This window comes from Macaca thibetana, chromosome 1 (genome assembly GCF_024542745.1).
Source record: "Macaca thibetana thibetana isolate TM-01 chromosome 1, ASM2454274v1, whole genome shotgun sequence".
NCBI lineage: Eukaryota > Metazoa > Chordata > Mammalia > Primates > Cercopithecidae > Macaca > Macaca thibetana.
In genome coordinates, this window is record NC_065578.1 from 20358733 (window position 1) to 20370960 (window position 12228).

A 12228-nucleotide genomic window follows, 5' to 3' on the forward strand; every position below is an offset into this window, starting at 1 on the left:
TTTAAATTATTAGCCAGTCAGGTTTTAGTTTAAATTGTAAGGTCTAGCTCCAGTCAATGAAGACAAAACACAGTAGCAAAAACAAGCTGCTTAAAAAATAAAGAGTGCTGGCCGGGCTCGGTGGCTCATGCCTGTAATCCCAGCACTTTGGGAGGCCGGGGTGGGCAGATCACCTGAGGTCGGGAGTTCGAGACCAGCCTGACCAATATGGAGAAACCCCATCTCTACTAAAAAAATTAGCCGGGCGTGGTGGCACATGCCTGTAATCCCAGCTACTAGGGAGGCTGAGGCAGAGAATCGCTTGAAGTTCAACCTCCGGGAGGCGGAGGTTGCGGTGAGCCGAGATCGCACCATTGCACTCCAGCCTGGGCAAGAAGAGCAAAACTCCATCTCAAAAAAATAAAAAATAAAAAAAATAAACATTGCTTCCCTCCTTTGTTCAGGTGTGCTCTCGTCATTGTTCCATCTGCAAAAAACACCCTTTCTGCAAAAAGTAAAATTACCTTGCTAAAAAAACTTTTTTGTCTAAATGCTAATTTTTCCTTACAGTACCAAGAAACAAGCATTTTACATATAACATTCTGTGTGTAAACATATTGGCTGAAATTAAAGTTTTTCCATAAATTGAACATTGGAATAAAAGCACAACAGGGTTTTCTATTTTTTCTTTTTCTTTTTTTTTTTTTTTTTTTTGAGCCAGAGTCTCTGTTGCCCAGGCTGGAGTGCAGTGGTGTGATCTCAACTCACTGCAACCTTCACCTCCTGGTTCAAGTGATTCTCTTGCCTCCACCTCCCAAGTAGCTGGGACTACAGGTGCGCATCACTCCGCCCGGCTATTTTTTTTTTTTTTTTTTTTATTTTTAGTAGAGATGGGGTTTCACCATGTTGGTCAGGCTGGTCTCAAACTCCTGACCTCTGATGATCTACCCACCTTGGCCTCCCAAAGTGCTGGGATTACAGGTATGAGCCACCAGGCTTGGCCATGAACAAGATTTGTATGTAATATTAAAGGATAATGAAGATTTTTGTTTGCCTTTTGAATAAACCACAGGAAAAAGAAAGGAAAGACAAGAGATAGATTGTTTGGAAAGCTAAGTCTTCCCTCTATCAATAAGTAAAGTTTTATGCCTTTTAAAAATTTTTGAGTTATTTTTGGCTAAATGAATAACTTAGGGTGACCTAGAATTCTATTTTATAATAGCAAGTATTTTAAACCTTTGATATTTGACAAACTTTCCAAAATCAAATCATAAATTTTATATTTTTCTGACTTAATTAATGTTTTAGATATTAGGTCCCCTAAAGTCCAAAAATGATATATTTGACTTATTTGTATAAAAAAATCACCCAGAAGCAGAGTCGGAAGGGGAGTTGGTCAGGTTATCCCCAGGGGGTGGAGAAGAGGAGGCCCAGGAAGAGGGGGTAAAAAGAAGGTGGAGGATCCTGACTACCACTGAATCCAATACTGCTTCTCCTAGACCTGAGGCATAAAAAGAGAAGGGTGTGAAGGCCGGGCGCGGTGGCTCAAGCCTGTAATCCCAGCACTTTGGGAGGCCGAGACGGGCGGATCACGAGGTCAGGAGATCAAGACCATCCCAACATGGGCTAACATGGTGAAACCCTGTCTCCACTAAAAAATACAAAAAACTAGCCGGGCGAGGTGGCGGGCGCCTGTAGTCCCAGCTACTCGGGAGGCTGAGTCAGGAGAATGGCGTGAACCCGGGAGGCGGAGCTTGCAGTGAGCTGAGATCCGGCCACTGCACTCCAGCCTGGGCGACAGAGCGAGACTCCATCTCAAAAAAAAAAAAAAAAAAAAAAAAAAAAAGAGAAGGGTGTCTCATCCCCCTTCCTCCTCTCCTCCCTCTCCTGAGCCTTAGCCATGGCCGAGGCAGGGGCTGGGCTGAGCGAGACTGTCACTGAGACAACGGTTACCGTGACAACCGAGCCCGAGAACCGCAGCTTTACCATCAAACTTCGGAAACGGAAACCAGAGAAAAAGGTGGAATGGACAAGTGACACTGTGGACAATGAGCGCATGCGCCGCCGCTCATCAAAATGCTGTTGTATTTATGAAAAACCCCGGGGCTTTTGGCGACAGCTCCACGGAAAGTGATGAGGAGGAAGAAGAGGGCTGTGGTCATACACACTGTGTACGTGGCCACCGCAAAGGATGGCGTCGTGCAACCCTGGGACCGACCCCCACCACGCCTTCCCGGCCTCCTGACCCTTCCCAGCCCCCAGCAGGGCCAATGCAGCGCTAAATTCCTCTTTCCCCCACCCTTCCTGAATGTATCCATGTGCTTTCTTCTCCAGTACCCTCCTTCTCTCTCTTCTGCCTGATAGAGGGAAGAGGAAGAGGAGGGTAGACAGAGATCCTGGAATTTTGACTTGCTGCTATTTCAGAACCCAGACTCCTGAGTTCCCCCAGTTCTCATTTTTCCTCCCAATACCCACCCTTCTCTCTCGAGGGATCTAGGCACCTTGGTCCCAGCCTCTTCCTTTTGTTCTCGCTGTCAAACTGCCTGTCCTGGGATCTGGTTATCTTGGCTGTGCACTCTCAACTTGAGTAGCAAACACCGAAATTGGGTTTTCAACAGTCCCAGCTTTCACTGCCAGGGTCCCAGTCAGATTCCAGAAATTCTGACCCTAACTGTGCTTGCTAATACTGGTTTAGAGCTATCCCACTAAAATATTTAATCCTAATTCTTAGTCCTTGCCTGTGGGATATAGGGTCCTACAGGAGACCTCAGGGCTCCCAGCCCTTCTCCTGCTAACTCTCCTCATGCCCTCAAGAGGAGTTAGAAGAGAGTTCCTTGTCATTCTCACCTCTAATGGAAGATGGAACAAGAAATAATCATATTCGTTCTTCACACCCTTCTCCTGTGATCTAGGATTTCTGACAAAGCTGGCTTGAAACTCGTCACTTAGAGCCAACTATCTCCTCAGCCTTTTGTTTTTCAGCTTCAGAGACAGATTTAGTATAGTCCCAAGGACCTGGGTCCCTGGGAGAGGAAGGAAAAGGGAAGGAGCAAAGAGATGAGGGTATGTCCCCTACACTACACACTTACCTCTTAATTCCTAGGCTTTGATTTCTCTGCCAGCCCAGATGTTCAGTTCTCTTGGCCCTCCCTACCCCTTTGCTGGGATCTGGTTGTCATTTTCTTTTACCAGTTCTTTTGCCATACACAGTTGTAGAGACCAGTCAAATCCACACCACCACTGAGATCTCATTCATTGCCACAGATGCACAAAATAAATAACCCAAAATCACATGCACAAAAAGTCATACAGGAAACATTGTCAAATATGAAATGGTGTTTGGCTTTCTTTGGGTTATATTTGTATAAATATGTTATTGGTATGTGTTCCAAAATTATGGGAAGCGCCTATGTTATTAATAGTTATAATTGTTATGTAAAATCATTGAAAGCCATAGAAGTAACCACAATTCCTAGTCAAATGTGACTTTAACAATGGCTGTCCTAAGACTTTTTGTCATCCACAGACAATTGTTGTCTTGTTTTAATCCTCTTCGAAAGGTGGTTTATAATCAGCTATAGGTCTTTGACAGGTGCTCTTTTTTTTTTTTGAGACAGAGTCTCACTCTGTCGCCCAGGCTGGAGTGCAGTGGCGAGATCTCCACTCACTGCAAGCTCCGCCTCCCGGGTTCACGCCATTCTCCTGCCTCAGCCTCCCGAGTAGCTGGGACTACAGGCGCCCGCCACCGCGCCCGGCTAATTTTTGTATTTTTAGTAGAGACGGGGTTTCACTGTGTTAGCCAGGATGGTCTTGATCTCCTGACCTCGTGATCCGCCCATCTCGGCCTCCCAAAGTGCTGGGATTACAGACGTGAGCCCCCGCGCCCAGCCTTGACGGGTGCTCTTAAAGGCAGGTTTCTGATAACTTTGGAGATTGTGACATTAGAATAGAGGAAAAACTTCCAGGACTGTCATAGCTGAAATGTTTATGAATATCAAGCAGAACAGGTGTTAATTGCATGGACTGAACTAATAACAGAAGACTGAAATAATCCTTTTATGACTTTTTGCTTAAAATGTTGCTGATCTTTTGTTTTGTTTTTCAGAGGCAAGATAACTTTTAAGCTATTTACATTTTTTTTTTTTTTTTTTTGAGACAGAATCTCGCTCTGTTGCCCAGGCTGGAGTACAGTGGCGCAATTTCAGCTCACCACGACCTCCACCTCCTGGGTTCAAGCAATTCTTGTGCATCAGACTCCTGAGTAGCTGGGACTACAGGTGCACACCACCACACCCAGCTAATTTTGTATATTGTTAGTAGAGATGGGGTTTTGCCATGTTGACCAGGCTGATCTCAAACTCCTGACCTCATGTGATCTGTCCACCTCAGCTTCCCAAAGTGTTGGGATTACAGGCATGAGCCACCGCGCCTGGCCTATTTACAGTCTTTGATAATTGAGTGAAGTATACTCCTATAAACAAAAGTTGGGGCATATTCGTTTCTCTCTACCTTATTTATCCAGAATTTGGAAACCCTTTGTGAGTATTTTTAACTTATGGCAATATAGTTATTTGCATAAGTGCAGTAAGCATCTGTCTTCATTTGTGACAGGACACAATTGGAGAAACTGGTAATTTTACCAAGGCTTTGACTGGAATGGCATGCTTTTCTTTAAGGAATCAAAACTTACATATAGAGCCAATAACAGGCCCTTGGGAAAACTGGCTTTATACCTTGTCTACACAGCCCCTCTACAGGGTTCCTGACCTGTGGTAAGTAAAGAATGTCACTTTCTGACAGGCCCAGGAGCCCCAAGTTATATTGGGACCTCAAGAGGAGAGAAGTTTACCCAACTCATACAGGTATTTGACAGTAATAACCCATGGCTTGGCTTGACTTTAAAAAAAAAAGTCTTATCCAAGATTCCTTATGGAGCAAAGTTCCATCAAAGTCAATTTAAAAAGGAGTCTACATGGCAAATAATTATTCTTGTTGCACTTTATACAAATAATCAGGCCAAGTATAATAAGACTAATGCTTATTTTGCAAACAAATCAGTCTTACAATGATTTGTCTTTAGTAAAAATGAGGGCTGGAGAGAGAAAAATTGTTTCAAGAACTATGGTACACTTGTTATTAAGTTCTAGTCCCGTCAGTTGTTTTTGAGTTTTTTTCTACAATTTAGACTGACCCTGCTTGTTCCTGTGAACCAACCAATGATCTCTGGCTACAGCTAAGAAGAAACAAGAGGGATGGCTAATGTAAAAATCTAGACCAGTATTCTATTTCTGGGCACATATTGGAATCAGCTAGCAACCTTATGTCAGCTTGGTTCCAACAGTTGCCTGGTTCATGGGAAACCTTCTTAATTTACTTTACCTGGGATAATTTAACTTATTTTGCTTTACTGTTGTGGAATACATTGCCATTGTACTCTTTGTGTAGGAATGCAGGATAAGCTTACTCAATGATTTCTTAAATTGAACACTTATTAATCTTCCAGATACCACCTTTTGTCAGAACTCAGAGTTATGAGTAGCCCTCACCATACAGATGATTTCTGACTGAACTCCTCTCTACCCTAAATACAAGAGACCCTAATAGTTAGGCAGGAATATCATCTCCCCTATCCAGCCTGAAGAAGTCACAGAAGATTGATCTTTGTCCCTCTATAACCCTTAGGATTTAGGGGAACCTTATAAAAGGGAGGGGAAAATATGTCAGAGGCATTTGAACCAGAGCAATTCCATCTTGAACAGGGGGTAGGTAAAATAAGGCTGAGACCAGGCTGGGTGCGGTGGCTCAGGCCTGTAATCTCAACACTTTGGGAGACTGAGGCAGGTGGATCATGAGGTCAGGAGTTCGAGACCAGCCTGACTAACATGGTGAAACCCTGTCTCTACTAAAAATTAGCCAGGCATGGTGGTACACACCTGTAATCCCTGCTACTCAGGAGGCTGAGGCAGGAGAATCGCTTGAACCCGGGAGGTGGAGGTTGCAGTGAGATGAGATCGTGCCATTGCACTCCAGCCTGTCCTGGGATCAAACTGCCTGGGTGACAGAGCAAGACTCCGTCTCTAAATAAATAAGTAAATAAATAAATAAATAAAGCTGAGATCTACTGGGCTACATTCCAAGGAGGTTAGGCATTCTTAGTCACAGAATGACATAGCAGGTCAGCACAAGATATAAGTCACAAAGACCCTGTTGATAAAACAGGATGCAGTAAAGAAGCCAGCCAAAACGCACCAAAACCAAGATGGCGATGAAAGCGACCTCTGGTCATCCTCGCTGCTCATTATACGTGAATATAATACATTAGCATGCTAAAAGACACGGCAACAGTGCCATGACAGTTTACACATGCCATGGCAACATCTGGAAGTTACCCTATATGGTCCTCAAAGGGGAGGAATCCTCATTTCTGGGAATTGCCTGCCTCTTTCGTGGAAAACTCATGAATAATTTATCCCTCGTTTAGCATATAATCAAGAAATAACTATAAGTATAATCAGTTGAGCAGCCCATTCCGCTGCTCTGCCTATGGAATAGACATTCTTTTATTCCTTTACTTTCTTAATAAACTTGCTTTCACTTTATGAACTCACCCTGAATTCTTTCTTGTGTGAGGTCCAAGAACCCTCTCTTGGGGTTTAGATTGGGACCTCTTTCTGGTAACATTGTTATCACACTCAAGAATTTTTTATAACAAATATATTTAAATAGAATTCACATCTCATACAATTCACCCATTTAAAGAATATAATTCTATGCTTTTAGCATACCCAGCGTTATGAAATGATCAGCACTATCAATTTCAGAATATTTTTATCACCCTAAAAAGAAGCGTGTACCCGTTAACAGTCACTCCCCATTTTTCCTTCAAACCTCTTCTCTTGCTCCTTACCCCCCACCCCAGCACTAGGCAGCTACCAATCGACGTTCTGTCTCTGTGGATTTGCCTATTCTGGACATTTCAAAAAAATGGAATTATACAATATGTGATCCTTTGTAGCTGGCTTCTTTCAGTTTGCGTAATGTTTCCAAGATCTGCCCATTTTGTAGCACGTATCAATACTTCTTTTCTTTTTTGAATTGAGGTAAAAGTCACATAACGTTCACCATTTCAATAATTTTAAAGTGTACAGTTCAGTGGCTTCCAGTATATTCACAATGTTGGGCAACTGTCTTATCCTATTCCTGCTGTTGCAACAAAATATCTCAGACTGGGTAATTTATAAACAACAGAAATTTATTTCTCACAGTTCTGGAGGCGTCAGAAGATTTGGTGTCTGATGAGGGCCTACTAATCGTAGATGGTGCCTTCTCTGTGCCTTCACATGGCAGAAGGGTGCTAACCAGCTCCTTCTGACCTCTTTTATTTTTTAATTAATTAATTTTTTTTTTTTTTGAGTCAGGGTCTCATTCTGTCACCCAGACTAAAGTGCAGTGGCAAGATCAAGGCTCACTACAGCCTCAACATCCCGGGGCTCAGGTGATCCTCCCATCTCAGCCTCCCGAGTAGCTGGGACTACAGGCACGCACAACCATGCCTGGGTAGTTTTTGTATTCTTTTTTTTTTTTTTTTTTTTTTTTTTTGAGACGGAGTCTTGCTCTGTTGCCCAGGCTGGACTGCAGTGGCCGGATCTCAGCTCACTGCAAGCTCCGCCTCCCGGGTTTACGCCATTCTCCTGCCTCAGCCTCCCGAGCAGCTGGGACTACAGGCGCCCGCCACCTCGCCCGGCTAGATTTTTGTATTTTTTAGTAGAGACGGGGTTTCACCGTGTTAGCCAGGATGGTCTCGATCTCCTGACCTCGTGATCCGCCCGTCTCGGCCTCCCAAAGTGCTGGGATTACAGGCTTGAGCCACCGCGCCCGGCCTTGTATTCTTTATAGAGACAGGTTTTCACCATGTTGCCCAGCCTGGTTTTGAACTCCTAGGCTCAAGTAACCTACCTGCCTTGGTCTTCCAAAATGCTAGGATTACAGGCATGAGCTACTGCACCCAGCCTTCTGATCTCTTTTATAATGGCACTAACCCCATCTTATGACCTTGTCACCTGCTAAAGGCCCCACCTCTTAATACTATGCCATTGGGTATTAGGTTCCAACATATAAATTTGGGGGGCACACCAACATTCAGACCACAGGATTTTCCCCTGGCTCCCCAAATTCATGGTCTTCTCCATGCAAAATTCCATCTCAGTAGCTCCCAAGATCTTGTTCTAGCAACGACTCAAAAGTCTTCAGTCCAGAATCTCATCTAAATCAGATATAAGTGACTCAAAAGTGTGATTAAGGCCAGGTGCGGTGGCTTACGCCTATAATCCCAGCACTTCGGAAGGCTGAGGTGGGGGGATCAATTGAGGCCAGGCATTTGAGACCAGCCTGGCCAACATGACAAAACCCCATCTCTACTAAAAATACAAAAGTTAGCCAGGCATGGTGGTGCATGCCTGTAGTCCCAGCTACTCTGAGGCAAAAGAATCGCTTGAACCCAGAAGACGGAAGTTGCAGTGAGCTGAGATCACGCCACTGCACTCCAGCCTGGGCAACAGAGCAAGACTCTGTCTCAAAAAAAAAAAAAAAAAAAAAAAAAAAAAAAAAAAAAGGCCAGGCGCGGTGGCTAACGCCTATAATCCCAGCACTTTGAGAGCCTGAGATGGGTGGATCACAAGGTCAGGAGTTCAAGATCAGCCTGGCCAAGATGGTGAAACTCTCTGTCTACTAAAAATACAAAAATTAGCCCAGCGTGGTGGCGGGTGCCTGTAATCTCAGCTATTTGGGAGGATGAGGCAGAAAATTGCTTGAACCTGGGAGGTGGAGGTTGCAGCGAGCCGAGATTGCGCCACTGCACTCCAACCTGGTAGACAGAACGACACTCCGTCTCAAAAAAAAAAAAAAGTGTGATCTATCCTGAGGCAAATGGCAAATTGTTCTTCAGCAGTGAGCCTGTGAAATCAAACAAGGTATGTGCTTTCTAAATACAATGGTGGCACAGGCAAGGACAGGCATTTTTATTCCAAACAGGAGTAGGAAAGAAGAAAGAAGTAAGAGATCTCAACCAAATAAAAAACCCAACAAGGCAAACATTAAATCTTAAGGCTCCAGAATATTCTTCCTTGACTCGATATTCTGCAATCTGGACACACCGGGTTGGGGACTGGACTGGACTCCCAAGCCTCCAGACCACCTTGTTCCCATGGCTTGCTAGGCCCAGCCCATACCACACCTGTCATAGGTTAGAGTCCAGTGCCTACAGCTGTCCCTAGCTGGAATTGCATGCCCATGGCTCTACCTTTCTAGGGTCTTGGGAACAGCCCCACTCCCACATCTCTGCTAAGGATTTCCCTGTTGGAGGCTCTCTGAGGTGGTCTCACCCTTGTGATAGCTTCTGCCTGGGTCATGATGCCAAGGCTCCGGGTGGCTCCATCCTTTAAAATGTGGGTGGAGACAGGCATGTCCCACATCTCATGCACTCTTTGGACCAGTGGAGATGGCACCATGCAGACTTCGCAAAGGTCTACTGTCTGTGCCTGCTGGAGGAGCAGCCTGAGCTACACAGCTGGGGTGGCCGAGGAGCACTGAAATCATTTTGTTCCCAAGGCCTTAGCATTCTGGGCCTGTGCTGGGATAAGTAGCTCCAACAGTCTCCAAAATGCCTTTGGGATCATCCTTCCATTCCAGATGAACAGCGTCTGGCTCTCTTCTATTTGCATGAATCTCCTTACCAAATGGTTGCTTGGCCACACCCTTGGTGTTCCCTCCCAACCATGATTTTTCTTTTCTTTTTTTTGAGACAGGGTCTTTCTCTGTCATTCAGGATAGAGTGCAGTGGTGCAATCTCAGCTTACTGCAGCTGCAACCTCCCAGGCTCAAGCAATCCTCCCAGCTCAGACTCCGGAGTAGCTGGGACTACAGGTGCTTGCCACCGTGCCCAGCTGCTTTTTTTTTTTTTTGAGACAGAGTCTCGCTCTGTCGCCCAGGCTGGAGTGCAGTGGCGCGATCTCAGCTCAGTGTAAGCTCCGCCTCCTGGGTTCACGCCATCACGCCATTCTCCTGCCTCAGCCTCCCAAGTAGCTGGGACTACAGGCAGCCACCACCACGCCCGGCTAATTTTTTGTATTTTTAGTAGAGATGGGGTTTCACCTCGTTAGCCGGGATGGTCTTGATCTCCTCACCTTGTGATCCACCAGCCTCAGCCTCCCAAAGTGCTGGGAATACAGGCGTGAGCCACCACGCCCGGCCCTAGCTGCTTTTTTATAACATGGCCAAGCTGAGAATTTCCCAAATTTTTAACTTCTGCTTCCCTTTTGATTAAACGTTGTCTTCTCATGTTTTACTATAAGCATCAAGAGAAGCCATGCTGCACTCTCATACTTTGCATAGAGATTTCTTCTGTCAATTATCCTATTTCATTGCTTGTAAATTCCTGCTTCCACAAAAAACTAAGACATGAACACAATTCAGCCATGCTCTTTAAAGACCACTTTATAACAAGGATGGCCTTTCTTTCAGTTTCCAACAACATGTTTGTCATTTCCGTCTGTGACCTTTATCATCCATATTTCTACCAACATTTTAATCACAAGCACTTAGGAAACCTCCAAGAAGATGGAGGCTTTCTCTACAGCTGTCCTCTTCTGAGTCCTCACCAGAATCACTCTTAATGTTCTGTTCACAGCAATAAAGGTTTTTTCTAGTATTCACTTCCAAACTCTTCCAAGTCCCTGCCTATTGCCTAGTTCCAAAGCTACTTACACATTTTTAGGTAATTGTTACAGGAGCACCTCACTTCTTTTTAAAATAAAAAAAATTTTTTGAGACAAGATCTTGCTCTGTCACCCATGCTGGAGTACAATAGTGCCCTTATGGCTCACTGCAGCCTCTACCTCCCTGGTGTCAGGCATCTGAGCCCAAGCCAAGCCATCATATCCCCTGTGACCTGCACATACACATCCAGATGGCCTGAAGCAAGTGAAGAATAATAAAAGAAGTGAAAATGGCCAGTTCCTGCCTTAACTGATGACATTCCACCGTTGTGATTTGTTCCTGTCCCACCTTAACTGAGCGATTAACCTTGTGACATTCCTTCTCCTGGCTCAGAAGCTCCTCACTGAGCATCTTGTGACCCCTGCCCCTGCCCGCCAGAGAACAACCCTCTTTGACGGAAATTTTCCATTACCTTCACAAATTCTATAAAACGGCCCCACCCCTATCTCCCTTCACTGACTCTTTTTGGACCCAGCCTGCCTGCACCCAGGTGAAATAAACAGCCTTGTTGCTCACACAAAGCCTGTTTGGTGGTCTCTTCACATGGCCATGCGTGACATGTGGCTCAAGCAATCCTCTGGCCTCAGCCTCCCAAGTAGGTGGGATCACAGGTGCACACCTGGCTAATTAAAAAACTTTTTTTTGGTAGAGATGAGGTCTCATTATGCTGCCCAGGCTGTTCTTGAACTCCTGGGCTCAATCAATCCTCCTGCCTTGGTCTCCCAAAGTGCTGGGATTACAGGCATGAGCCATTGCACCCAGCTGTCAGCACCTCACTTCTTGGTACCAATTTTTGTCTTAGTTCATTTCTGCTGCTATAACAAAATAACTTAGACTGGGTAATTTATTAACAATACAGATTTATTACTTACAGTTCTGGAGGCTGGGAAGTCCGAGATCAAGGCACCAGCAAATTTGGTGTCTAATGAGGTTCCCTCTCTGCTTCCAAGATGGGACCTTCTTGCTGCATCCTCACATGGTGGAAGGGGTGAACACTGTCCTCACATGGCAGAAGGGAACTCACTAACTCCTTCAGGCCCCTTTTTATTCTTTTTTGAAACGGAGTCTCACTCTGTTGTAGCAGGATGAGCTGCAGACAAAACTCCTCAGACACCAAGTTAAAGAAGGAAGGGGTTTATTCAGCCGGGGGCGTCGGCAAGACTCCTGTCTCAAGAGCCAAGCCCCTCCCCGAAGCGAGCAATTCCTGTCCCTTTTAAGGGCTCGCAACTCTAAGGGGGTGCATGTGAGAGGGTCGTGATTGATTGAGCAAGCAGGGGGTATGTGACTGGTGGCTGCATGCACCGGTAATTAGATTGGAACAAAACAAGACAGGGATTTTCACAGTGCATTTCTATACAATGTCTGTAATCTATAGATAACAGAACCAATTAGGTCAGGGGTCGATCTTTAACTACCAGGCCCAGGGTGTGGCACAGGCCTGTCTGCTTGTGGATTTCATTTCTGCCTTTTAGTTCT

The 12228-nt window shown here is 45.1% G+C and overlaps 1 pseudogene; it reads left to right on the forward strand.

The window, feature by feature from the left end:
* The first annotated feature begins 1877 nt into the window (after positions 1–1877).
* On the forward strand, positions 1878–2224 carry LOC126956573 (E3 ubiquitin-protein ligase PPP1R11-like; annotated as a pseudogene).
* Positions 2225–12228: the final 10004 nt, after the last annotated feature.